The sequence below is a fragment of the Cnephaeus nilssonii genome, assembly GCF_951640355.1.
Source record: "Cnephaeus nilssonii genome assembly, chromosome: 11".
NCBI classification, from domain to species: Eukaryota; Metazoa; Chordata; class Mammalia; order Chiroptera; family Vespertilionidae; genus Cnephaeus; species Cnephaeus nilssonii.
Window position 1 is genome coordinate 62996712 of NC_137082.1, and position 12694 is coordinate 63009405.

At 42.2% G+C, this 12694-nt stretch overlaps 1 protein-coding gene across 1 annotated transcript in view; it reads right to left on the bottom strand.

Annotated features, from left to right (window-relative positions):
* PIEZO2 (piezo type mechanosensitive ion channel component 2) overlaps positions 1-12694 on the bottom strand; it is a gene marked incomplete at its 3' end in the record, with an annotated part of 333950 nt that overhangs the window by 251123 nt on the left and 70133 nt on the right. The window lies entirely within an intron of this gene.

The window sequence follows — 12694 nt, forward strand, 5'->3', positions numbered from 1 at the left end:
ATAAGTGAGAAATTGGTAAATTAGATCAGCATTTTGTATTAAATTGAAAATCAGAGTTCAGCACCATGCTGGGGAGGGGGCATTTTGAAGAGCAAAATCACCAATAAAAAGAACAAAAATGTGGAAAACGTGACACCAAACAGACTGTGGAAATAACCCTTGCTCACAGTCTGATTGCTGAAACAAGAAGGCAGAGCATGTCTTTGCTCTCATCAACTGGGAACAAGGATGGTGCACAATTCCAATGTTCAGCCCCTCTGCCCATGTCTGTGAATAATCATGAATGCACTGCAAGCGCCATTTTGGGGATACAAATAAGTCTTAGCAAGTAAGTGAAATGCCAAATGCAGAATCTAGGAATAATGATAATCAACTGTATGTAGACTTGACTTTAGAATGTATTCTAAAAAACTAAAGTTATAATTTAATATCATCCACTAGTTAGTACATTTCTGGATTACAGGGCTATGTTAATTTTTACTTGCTGTTGTATTACCAGTTCTTAACATATTATTTACAAAAAGTGAATGCCTTGTAAATATTTGTCAGATGAATGAATGAATCAATCCATCAATTAATCAATCAGTCAATGCTTCATCTAGTCCCGCTACTCAATGTAGTTTGCTGATTGGTTGCCCCATGAATAAATGTAGAGGAGGTGTTCTTTCAGATTCTGTTATGGCATTGCACACAAGGCAAAATATCAAGAAAGCTCTGGACCACAAATATTCTTGAATTTTCCAGGTAACCATTCCCCAGCCCCCTTCCTCCTTCCAACTAGCTGCTGCCCCATTTCCAAACAATAAGGCCAAGCCAAGAGCAGCTTTCAGAAGCCGGGTCTCCCTATTCCCCGCCGCCTTTGTAAAAGCTCTAACTGCTGAATATTTGATGAGCCACATATGGTTGAATGATGAAACTAGTTATTGCTACTCCAAGACAGATGCAGTCCAGTCAGCACCTTGTCACAGCTTTCAGCTCACTCGGATGGACAAGTGTTTGCTAAACACTTCTTTTTTATTAAAAAAAAAAAAGTAGCCAACACAGCTGGTGTCCAAGATCATGCCTCTCTAATCACCTGGCCATTGAATGAGCCTGGCCGTAAAGAGGTAATTAATCCCCACCTATGGCACAGTCCATTTGGAAGTACTTGTGGGACAAAGAAAAAGGGCTGGGTGGTAACGCGTCACATGACAGGGAAGACCCTGGCCCTGCAGCTTTATTGCCCATTATTCAGCTTGTCTAGGACCTTGCCTTACCATTAGCCACTTCCTCCGTTCCCTCTGTCTCTTGTGCTCTTAACAACCCCACCACTTTCTAACTCTCGTGATGTGATAAAGCAGTGATAGATCATTTCAACCATTTAGTTCTGCTCGGCAAGGCTGCTCCCAGGAGGCTGAGGCAGGAATCTTAAGGACTGACTGCTGCACAGCGTTCTTTGGTGTAACGGCATTTCTCAGGAACACAGAGAAGTTAGGAAAAGGCATTTACTAATACACGATCGTTTTGAGTAAGATAGGGCTCATTTTCAGGAAAATTGTGTATCGCTCTAAAATACGTCCTTAGTGTGATCTTCCCTATTCTTTTTCTGTAGAGCCACCGCTAACCCACCCAGGGGACTCCTTCTTCTAAAAGAATGCAGTTCTGTACTGGAAAATTAGCATTTGGGTCAGCAAAACAGGGACCACTGCTAGCCCACCCAGGGGACTCCTTCCCAGAACAAGCATGTCAAACTCAAAGGCTAACAAGGGCCAAAGAAACAAGGCATGCGCCCCGCGGGCCACAAGTTTGACATGCTTGCTCTAGAAGTATGCAGTTCTGTACTGGAAAATTAGTATTTGGGTCAGCAAAACAGGGACCAGAATTCTGCCTTCACATGCCCTCTTGGACAGAACACAGCCTGTAGGAACACTCTGAGCTGCCCCATTTCCCAGCATGTGTCCCTGCATCAGCCCTATTCTAAGGTCCCACCATATTCCACGGTGTCTCTCACGATTGCCATCTTTGCTCTTAGAGGTCGGACACAAACATGTCAGAGGCTATTAGATGACCTGCTCAGGACATGCACACAGACTCTATGGGGAGACTTCATTAGGGAGTACATTCAGGAACGGTGGTGCGAGGGCAGCAGGCTTGGATAGAGGGAGAAGTCCAGGTGCGATGCAGTCACCGCAGAGACTTCAGATCCCCATCCCCACCACCTCCAGGAAGCTCTGCAGCTGAGACAGCACAGCAGAGTTGTTCCAGCACAAAGCAAAAGGGCAGGACTCTTGTATACCCCACCCGCCAATGATCACTCGTGGAAAGGGGGGCCACACTCAAAACTAGGAGGGGGTGAACCTTGGGTCAGATCCTTTTAGCTTAGGACAGTTCTCAGAGATACATGGTCGTTGCTATGAGCCCTAAAACGCCAGGCAACATGGAGAACCAATGCCTAGGTCCTGATGAGATGTGTGTTCAAGTTGGGGGACCTGGGCAAAGTCCCACAGATCCACCACCAGGAGAGTTAAGGCACCCAACAACCGGAGCACTGCCTTGCCAGGTGTCCTTGCATTTTAAAAGAGCAATTTTCATTTTGTAGATGCCATTAAATCTAAAGGAATATGATATAATGGTGGAGAGGTTGATATTTGAGGGTGACGTTCCTTTGTACCCAATTGCAAAGGAATCCTGTATCGCTGGCCATGGTTAGCCAATTAGCAGGGGAAGAAGAAGAAAGGGTTATCTTGATGACTTGCCATCACTCCAGAATACACACATTCAATCCTCAGCACACACATGCCCACGGACTCCCGGCCTTCCTCTTGCCAGGTGAGGGGCTCTGGACAGGGGCTCCCGGCAGCCCATCCTGTGCCTCCTGCAGAGGCCAGATCACATCATCATGCGCCGCTTCTCTCAGCTTGACAACGCTGGCTCCAGGCTGCCTGTACAGGCTATTAGTGGCGTTCCCCAAATATCCCTTAAGAGTATATAGAATTGGCAAGATGAAATGCAGAAAATATATTTAGGCAAAAATAAAAATTTTTAATGGAGAGAGAGTATAGGAAGGAGAAAGGAAAGAGAGAGGGAGGAAGGAGGGCTAAATGGTGAGCTATGAGATTAAGAGGACCAATTTCACTCTTGCTTATGGCTCTAGTGTCCACTTCAGACACTCAGTAATGCTTATTCTGTGAAGAGAAAATGAAAGACATATTTTGTATCAATATCCTAACATTCCTACTTAATGCTGAATATACAAAAAAAGTGGTTTAAAGTACAATAATTGCCCACTTATACTGCAATAAGCCAATTGAACAACATGCATAATCTCTATACTCATTTTCACTCTATATTAATTTTGTAATAAAATGCAGTCAAGTGAGGGAAATGCCTATGAAGATAACTGAATTATTTATATTAGAAGCTTTCACTCATTGAATCAATTTAAAAAATTGTTTGTTTCAGGAATTATTCATTATGTGTTTCTCAGTTCCCTATCTGTAAAATCTAAGCACAAATACCTATCTTTCAGGGGTGTGGTTGCCTAGCATAGAACAAGCACTGTATGAGTTACCTTCTTATTCTTCTTAATAATTAGCACTATTTGAAAGTTAAATTAAGTTTTCATCTCAAAAGGCCATTGTGGATGAATCTGCAAATGCACGTGAGTCTGTTTAAGAGAAGCAGTTACATGTGAAGTAAAGCCCTCTCTAACAAAGGAACCAATCAGAGGCTGGGCTTGTCCAGCCTCTGAAGGAAGCCAACTTCACCACTGAAATAAACTGACTCAGAATGCAAACATCATTAAATCAATTAAGCTGAACACTTTCAAAGGGAAAACAAATTTAAAAAGTAAGTTAGGAGCTATGGTTTCTTCCTCTAGAGCTCTTGATCCATCTGTCCAGCACATATCACATGAGAAGGTGCCTGGGAAGATGACTCACACAGGCAGATTTCTTAATGTTCTGTCCAGGACCAGTGCCAAGAGCTCAACATATGAGGAAACCAGGGCTCCGAGAATTTAAAAAATTTGCCCAAGATGGTGCTGTTAATGAATAGCAGAGCTGGAGTTGTATCCTGAGGACAGAGAGCCTGTCCTAGTCATCTTTTTTGAAATGTTTTTTAATTGATTTGAGAGAGAGAGAGAGAGAGAGAGAGAGAGAGAGGAAAGGAGAGAGAGAGAGGGAAACATCCATCGGCTGCCTCCTGCATGCTCCCTGCTGGAGATCAAGCCCAAAACCCAGCCATGTACCCTGACAGGGAATCAAACCAGTGACCTCTCAGTGCACAGGAGGAAGCTCAACCAACTGAACAACACTGGCCAGGACCGTTCTATTTATGTCTGTATGCCCAAATGCCTAGTGCAAGGCCTAACAGGATAGGCACCAGTCAATGGTTGTAAATTGCATAAACAAAACAATAGTAATTTGAAGAGTGGATCAACAAACTGATATCAATTCACGTGAAGTACCTCACTGTAATGACAGGGGAGCTTGGAAATCACAGGTGAGGTCATATTGTATATTTGATTTATTGTAGCCAAATAAAGCAAACTGGTAGAGACTTCGGAAGTCCTCTCTTAGTCATATAATAATAAGACCCAATGTTTCCTGAGCTGAGAATTATACGTGTTGCCTGAAACTCCCTCTGTCTGACTGAATGGTGTTTGCCAAATGTAAAATAACAATGGAATATGATATCTGTACCAATCCCTGAAAAGACAGATAAAATAACCTAAAAGACCTATGATTAATTTATTCAAAATTTTAAGAAACAGGCATCTAATTATTTTCGTTAGCACTCCTTTTGGTGGTGAGCTGATATTAATAATAAAACACTCACTTAATAATTTACTCAATTACATATTTTCCTGCTTTTGGCTTTATTATGACATAATAAAACATAGTAATAATAAGCCTGATGGTCTAAAGACTAACAGTGTTTTAACAAAAAACAGATGCAAGCAGTTTTAAATATCTGCTACTATTTCCTCTCTGACGTCAAAACATGTCTTTACAAGTTGCAGACCCCTTTGCCTCTTCATGTAGGCAAATTGAACATCATTTTTCATTTCCCAGGCTGCCTTTAGTGTATCCTGGGTCAGAACCTTGGGAAAAGTCATTTTTGGTGATTATTTTACACACAGCGCGCACGCGCGCGCACACACACACACACACACACACACATACGGATTACTTATGGTTAGTATAATATCCTCTTAAACTAAGACCCTTATTGGGAGCTTAAGAGAATAAAATATCTCTTTTTTTCTCATCTTAGAATAACTTTGTCAACAGTTTACAAAGTTAACTTGGTCCAAAATATCACTTGCTGACATTTGTCACCAAAGCATAATTAAGCCTCTCCTTTACTCCCCATTTCTAATGCTATCCCCCCTCCCAATTGTTGAAAGAGATCCCAATAACCAGAAAAAAGCATATTCTTCATAACTTTAGGATGTAAATGCAGATGCACACACCAGGGGAATTGCTACTTTGCTCAAAATAACAACACAAAGTTTATGAGGAAAAACAAAGACAAAAAGATAATTCAGAGACCCACTCCTTTCATAACAAGAAAGGAGAAAATCTCCACAAAATCAAATACTGAAAAATGTTATGAGGACAGAGCCTGAAAGGGATGGCAGTGTGCAGTTCTGTTGCTATTCCTTTGGTACTCGGCCTGCCCTCAGAAAAGAACTGGGCCCCTATCTGTGTTTCACCTGCTCCAGAGGAGCTGCCCCTTGTACCTGGACCGAGAAGACAGGACAGATCTGCACAGGCACTCGCAGTCCTTCCATTCCCATACCTCTGGGAGCTTTGTTCTCATCTATCACAGTGTCGTCCCATCTTAAAAAACATTCAGAATGATGCCTCTCAGAATGGGGATGGGTCTTTAAACAATACAACTTTGTCATTAAAAATAATTGCAGCCCTAGCCAATTTGGCTCAGTGGAAAGAGTGTTGGCCTGCAGACTGAAGGGTCCAAGGTTCAATTCCGGTCAAGGGCACATGCCTGGATTGCAGGCTCAATCCCCAGTGTGGGGAATGCGGGAGGCAGCTGATCTATGATTCTCATCATTGATGTTTCTATCTTTCTCTCCTTCTCCCTTCCTCTCTGAAATAAATAAAAATATATTTTTTTAAAAAAGAAAAGAAATAATTGCACACCTCAGACAAGAATCATCTCTGTGTTCCTTAGCCTATGTGTGTGCATGTGTTTATCACAAGTGAACTAATTAGATGATGATGCTTCTAAGATATTCTTGCTGTAAGGTCAATGACTAATGTTGCCCAGGAAGTGTTGTAGTCTTGTAATTTGGTGAATTCCTTTTCAATCAGCCCTCAATAAGTAAATAACTCTTCGCCACAAAAAAAGCCCATAAAGAGAACAAAGAACTTGCTGGCAGAACCAAGCAAGCAGGCAGAAGCAATTTCCAGAGAACAGCAGATTTCACACTGCCTGGCAGCTTTGCGTGGAGGGAGCTCCAGGACACACAGAAACACTGGGTGATGTGGAATGGAACAGGAAAACAGTAGACTGACCAAAGTGACATAGATTTCTGACCATTTCCTTAATCGGAGGAGAGAGCTTTAATATCAGTACCTCCCTATGTAGTATTCCTAGTTTGTTAAGTGGATTTATAACTTCACAATAATTTTTTTTTCATTCCAGAATGGAGGCTGCCTTTCAATAAATAATGTTTTTATCCTCGAATTAGAGGAGTTAACATGGGGAGTGTTTACAATAGTGCCTGGAACATAGGGAATGTGACATAAAAGTTGGTTACTTTTAATATTACTAAAATCCTCAGCTTAAACACCTCTCCAGATATTTGAGTCTCTGAACTGGATTAAGTAGTTGCTGGTTGGCTATTCTAGTCAAGATTCCAGGGTAAATCTGCTTAATCAATACTTCCTTCAGGATGCTACTTTCTTGTCCCAGTATCCCATTTCATAACAACATTGTAAATCATGTATATCATGCATCCATCATGGAAAGAGGTTCCATGTATTTGTTATGTCATGTGTGTCAACCATGGTATTCTCATACAAATAAAGCTTAAAACTCCTCATTTGTAATGAACGACCTTCAGACACTTGCTTTATACTAAGTATTCTGGGTTTTCTCTTTTTTTATATAAAACTAGAAGCCCGATGCATGAAGATTTGTGCTAGAATGGGCTTTCCTTTCACTGGCTTCGGGCACCGCCTTTCCACTCCGGCCCAGCCCCTTTCCGCTCAGGCCCCAGAGCCGCCTCTTTCCTCTCCAGCCCCACCTTCCCACACTGCCCAGAGGCCCTGAGAGACCAGGGGTGGAGCAGAATGCCTGCATCCAAGCGTCCCGCCCCTGTCACTCAGCACCTGTGTATGCAAATTAAGCACCATCTTTGTTGGGTTTATTTGCATATCACTCCTGATTGGCTGGTGGTGTAGCGGAGGTACAGTCAATTTACATGTTTGTCTATTATTAGGTAAGATTAATACAACTAATTTCATCACCAGTTTTCCCCACATCAAGCTTTACTCCAAATGCTATACAAATCAGACCCACCTTAAGGACAATGGTTTGCCACCACTGAATCTATTCAAGGCAAATTCTTTTTTTTTTTATTCAAGGCAAATTCTAAAGGCAACTGCAAAGGGATAACTAGAAATCAGATCAGGTCAGAGAAATGACTGAACTAGTTATCTGGCTTCCCAAGATAACCTCTTTGAAAGACCTACCATTTAATGAGATACATAAAACACCACACGTTTGGGAGGCTACTCCAGGGAAGAGCCAGGTTTTGGCCTCCTTTTTATCATCCTCAGCTCCAAACTTAGTGTCTTCTGAAAAGTAGTCTTTCAATTACTATTTGTTGAAAGACATAACCAGACACATTTAGGATGATGTATTTTCTGTAATACACACATATCTCATCAATCTGCACCAATTTATATTAAAATACCCCTTTAAAAATACTCATATTATCTCTCCAGACCGTGTGCCCAGGCCTGGTAATCTGTCAGCCAACAAGTATTTATTAAGTGACTAGGTTTGCTTCTCGTCCGGCAAATCCCCAGAGGACCGTTCTATCCGGGCATGAGTCAGAACAACACAACGGCTAAGAGCCACAGCCACCCACATGGCACCTGTGTGTCCCAGGCTTGTTCTTAACCCGCCTGGAACTCAGTCTGCATCAGTAATATGAGGACTTTTGATCGTAGTTTCTAATAATAGTAGCAGCTCCCTCCAAAGGTCATTGTGAGAAATTAATTGATGCATGTAAATAACAATTTGTATTTTGTAGGCAGTGCTACTGGCTCCCTATTACGAGGTTACTTAACCTAAATACTATTTCACAAGAGACCTTGGAGATCACACAATTCTTAGCTGATATTTACAGAGCACCGGGAAAAGTTCTGAGATAAGATTGTCTATGGTCATACACATGAGATTAAGCTTTCTAAATCTAGTTCACTCTGACGTTCAAAGTAATGATGTTGCACTTTAAAATAATAATAATACTATGATTAGCCAATATATATTGAGCAGTTACTGTTGCTTTCTTCCATATTTTTCATGTTTTATTACTTACATTCCTTTCCACCCAAACGAAATACAAACTCATTCACCCTGTTGACCAATGTACTGTACTCAATATATCATCAAGTATAAGGAATCTATAATGTGTATGGTTAAATAATTTAATGCCTGATCAACTTAGAGTATTTGGGCCACCTGCAGTTAATTATAGATTACTTAATAAACGTAATGGAGTGCAGTCTCAACTGAATGTACTATTACATAAACAGCAAAAGACTCTCGTTCTACAATAATACAGGTAGACCCTGCTTTCAAAAATTCACTTTACACCACTTCAGTTTTACAGAGGCCTACATTGGTCCCTGTTTTCACTAACTAAAAGAAATCTGTGAAAGATTTTGCTTTTATGATAAAAGGTGAGAAGCGAAAATAGCTTAGAGTGTTTGTGTTGCAGGGTGTGCCCTGAGCAGGGAAAGCGGCCCCGCCCAGCTCTTCCCCAGGAACTACGCTCAGCATCTCAGCATTAAGCCCTCGCAGCTGTGCACTGTCTGTGAGCATCTGTGCTTTGTCTTCATTTATTGTGTGCATCCTTACCAAGATGTGTCCTAAGGCAATTGCTTCTTTGCGTTACACAATTTCAGTTTACGAAAGGTTTCATAGCCACTATTTTGGATAGCAGGGGAAACCCCTGCATGCTTAAATAAGATGCTTATCGTTTTAAGTAAAAGCATAAAAGATTCTATTTCTTCAGTTACTCATGATCCTCTGATCCCAATCAAATTTAAAAAGGCAAAATCCTGTGATCTATGGTACCCTGAGCTTCTGTCCCTAGAGGATGGGTATATGCAATAAACTGTTCTGTGATGTTTGCTATTTCAGAGATTGGTGTAATCACAGGATTAGAGCTATGTTCATAAATGCTTCTACCACACTTAACTCTGGAGAGAAATCCATTCCATAAATAATTACGGAATGCCTTCAATATGCCAGGCACTGTTCTAGGTCCTGGAAAAACTGCAGTAAACAAAACAGCAAAATCCTTGCCATCTTAAATTGTACCTAGTGGAAGGGAAAGAGACAGAGTAAATAAATGTGTTAACATGGGACTCTGGCTCAGTTTCAAGTGAGGGACCAAGGCTGAGGGTTGGAAAACACTCCCTCATACTCCAATGAATACTATGGCAAAGGGCATTTGTTTCAACCCGTGGTTCCTTGTCCTATGGAGGATATGAAAGAGAATATTAGAGAAGCTGAAGGAGATGGATATTGTCGAGGGAATTCCAAGCCTAGTGAGAAAGGCTTCAGTGAGACCAGCCTGGGAGCTCAGGGGACATGCTACACTGAAAGCCACTCTGGCTCAAGAAATCCAAAGGTGAGGCTCTTGCTGAGGGAAATAGCTGCACACTGACCGATGGCTGATTGAAGGTGCCTGTTCCTCATGCCGTGAGTGTGCGCCCGAGTGTGTGTGTGTGTGTGTGTGTGTGTGTGTGTGTGTGAGAGAGAGAGAGACAGACAGACAGACAGACAGACAGACAGACAGACAGACACAGAGAGAAGAGAGAAGAGAGAAAGAGATAGAATAACACTCTAGAGCCAACTTAAAGTCACCTTGCCTAAGAAAGGTCAGCATTAGAGCAAGGAGATCAAAGGGAGTCATAGCCAGTGGGTGGAGAGCCTACACAGGCAGCCAACTGAATGCTGGGAAGGGCCTCCACCAGTGGGTGCTGGAATATGCTTAGTAATTCCTACAAGCTCCTCCAACTCTCAAATTCAGCAGTTCAGAAGACACCCGCAAGTAAGTTAAGTGTATTGAACCCCCAAGCAATTGTCCTCACTCAAACTCCTTTTTTAAACTTAATAACATGTCTATGTGTAACAAACGTCTCCTGATCTTCCTCCGTCTCCCACACGGTTGTTTCCAGCCTGACAGCAAATCTGTGTCTAGTCACAGGCGTGCGGAAAGCCTCAGGCACACTCAGATGATCTGTGTCCTGCTGGGGGCCCTGTGGACACCCCTGGGGACACCCCTGTGGACATCCCTAAACAACCACAGTGCAGAGATGGCTTTCACACCTAGGCCACTTCAAGAACTACAAGGAAGACCCACACTCTCAGCCAGGATTCTGAATTCCCCACCTGCTGGGGCCCCCTGTGGATATACTTTTGGGAAAAAATACTTTTAGGGGGAAAATTCCAACAGATCAAATGGAGACAAGAGGATCACAGAGTAACTTTCAGGAATGTGCACCACACATCGGGTTCAGGGGGAGTCTGTGTTATGGACATAGTCCTGTGGACATGCACAGAGGCCTGAGCAACTTGCAGCGGTGGGGGGGGGGGGGGGGGGGCGGGGGGAGGCCGGGGGGGGAAGGGGGATCTGAATTTGCTTGCTGTTTCCAGGCAGAGACTGTCTGTGAGCAGGTGGTGCAGAGGTTACTAACAGTTCTTTTCAGTTTGTCAATGCACTTCTCATTGATTCGTGGGAAATGTGTGTGAACATGAGTTGGATAGTTCAAGTCCCTGAGGAGCCGCATTGCAGCCTCTCCCCAGGTCTGGCATGGTATGGTCCACTCCACACAGGCATTACTGGTGTTCTTGACTACACACTGCCAGAAATGCCCAACATGGGATATTTCAAAACACAGACTTAGAAACACAGGGCTTGTGCTTCCCAGGTGATCAGAAATAAATGGGTGGGACATCCTTTCCTGGAGTCCCTCGGCATTTCCATAAACGAACAAACAAATCAATGAGGCTATGTTGAATATTGGTCATGCTTCTTATTAAAATGCAGGAAAAAAAGAAAATAAAGAATCACAACACTGCATCCAGATAGTAACTGAAAAGATGCCTGTGGTTTTGTTTCCCTTTTGAGCTCAGTTCTTCCTTCGTCTCCTATTAGGAGCAGCACCCGCAGACGTCTGTGTACTTATTATGCTTTGCTTGTGCACTGACCTCATGACATTCTGTTAATTCAGGATATGGCTGTACACAGAGAGGAGCTGCTTTTTTGCATTTCATTTTACATTTCAAGTATGAGCTTCCTGACAGGACCAGTCCCTGATGCACTTGGGCATAAAGGATGGGACCCTTGTCATGCAGTTGTGACACAGTTGCAATCCCACCCCTACTGAGACTGAGGCAAGAGCAGGGCTGGTTATTTGGGAAGAAGGCAAAGCAGTCACTGTCACATAACGATGAAGGAGGGAAATCTCAGTTACCTGATTTCCAGATGAAACGATAAGGGGACACCTTGATATAAAAGCAATGGATACTTTATGGGACTATACACAGGTACTCCTTTCTAAAGTGGTTTATTCTGAATGTGTCTGAAACCTTCTTTCTTTGAAACATGAGCTCCAAGCCATGGACTAGGAGTAGCCTGTGTATTTCATCTTGGTTCTGAAGCCAGAAGCTATTCTGTTTACTAGTAAAGGTCTTTGTTTATACTGAACTCTAGGAAAGAGGCTAAGTTGGGTGGGGTCACATAAACAATAAATTTTTGGTTTGAATGAGGATTTGTATAAACTCACATTTCTGGACCCCTTCTTAACTTTGTATATTAAGGATTTAAGTGACTTAGAGGACTATTATTTAAACTCTTCCTGTGGCAGGAAAATCAACATAGCATCTGCAGTCATAACTATTCGGATGAATGGTCATAATATGCACTGTAAATGTAATAGTTAAGGGGAGGAATGGAAAAGATCGTCATTATTTGCTGTTCTGGGCCCCCAGCCCTTACTTTTTTCCTGAAGAGGCACCACTATGAACTGGCAGCCTTAACCCATGGCCTTTTCCAACCATACCACAGGTTGGGCCAAACAGCTTCCTTTTCCTCTCATGTAACCGTACAGCCATCATACTCACCTAAGGCATTTGGCACAACACTTACTTTTTATAATGTTATTGTTGTGAAAAGCAATTTATAAATTAACTCAGTGCGGTTTAATTTTAATATTTGTAGACAAACCTTAAATATATAAATTGATAAACCAGATCATGCTTCCTAATCAGAGCCTCAGGAGACAGGTCATGGTTCCTTTCTATAACTTCAGGTTTTTATAGAGCAATGGGAAAGAAATCTAAAGTTTTGTAGTAAAATGCTTGGAAAACTATTCCTCAAACTCAAATCACTCACTCACAGTACTTGATAGAGGCATATATAAGAGATCTCAACTGATGTGTA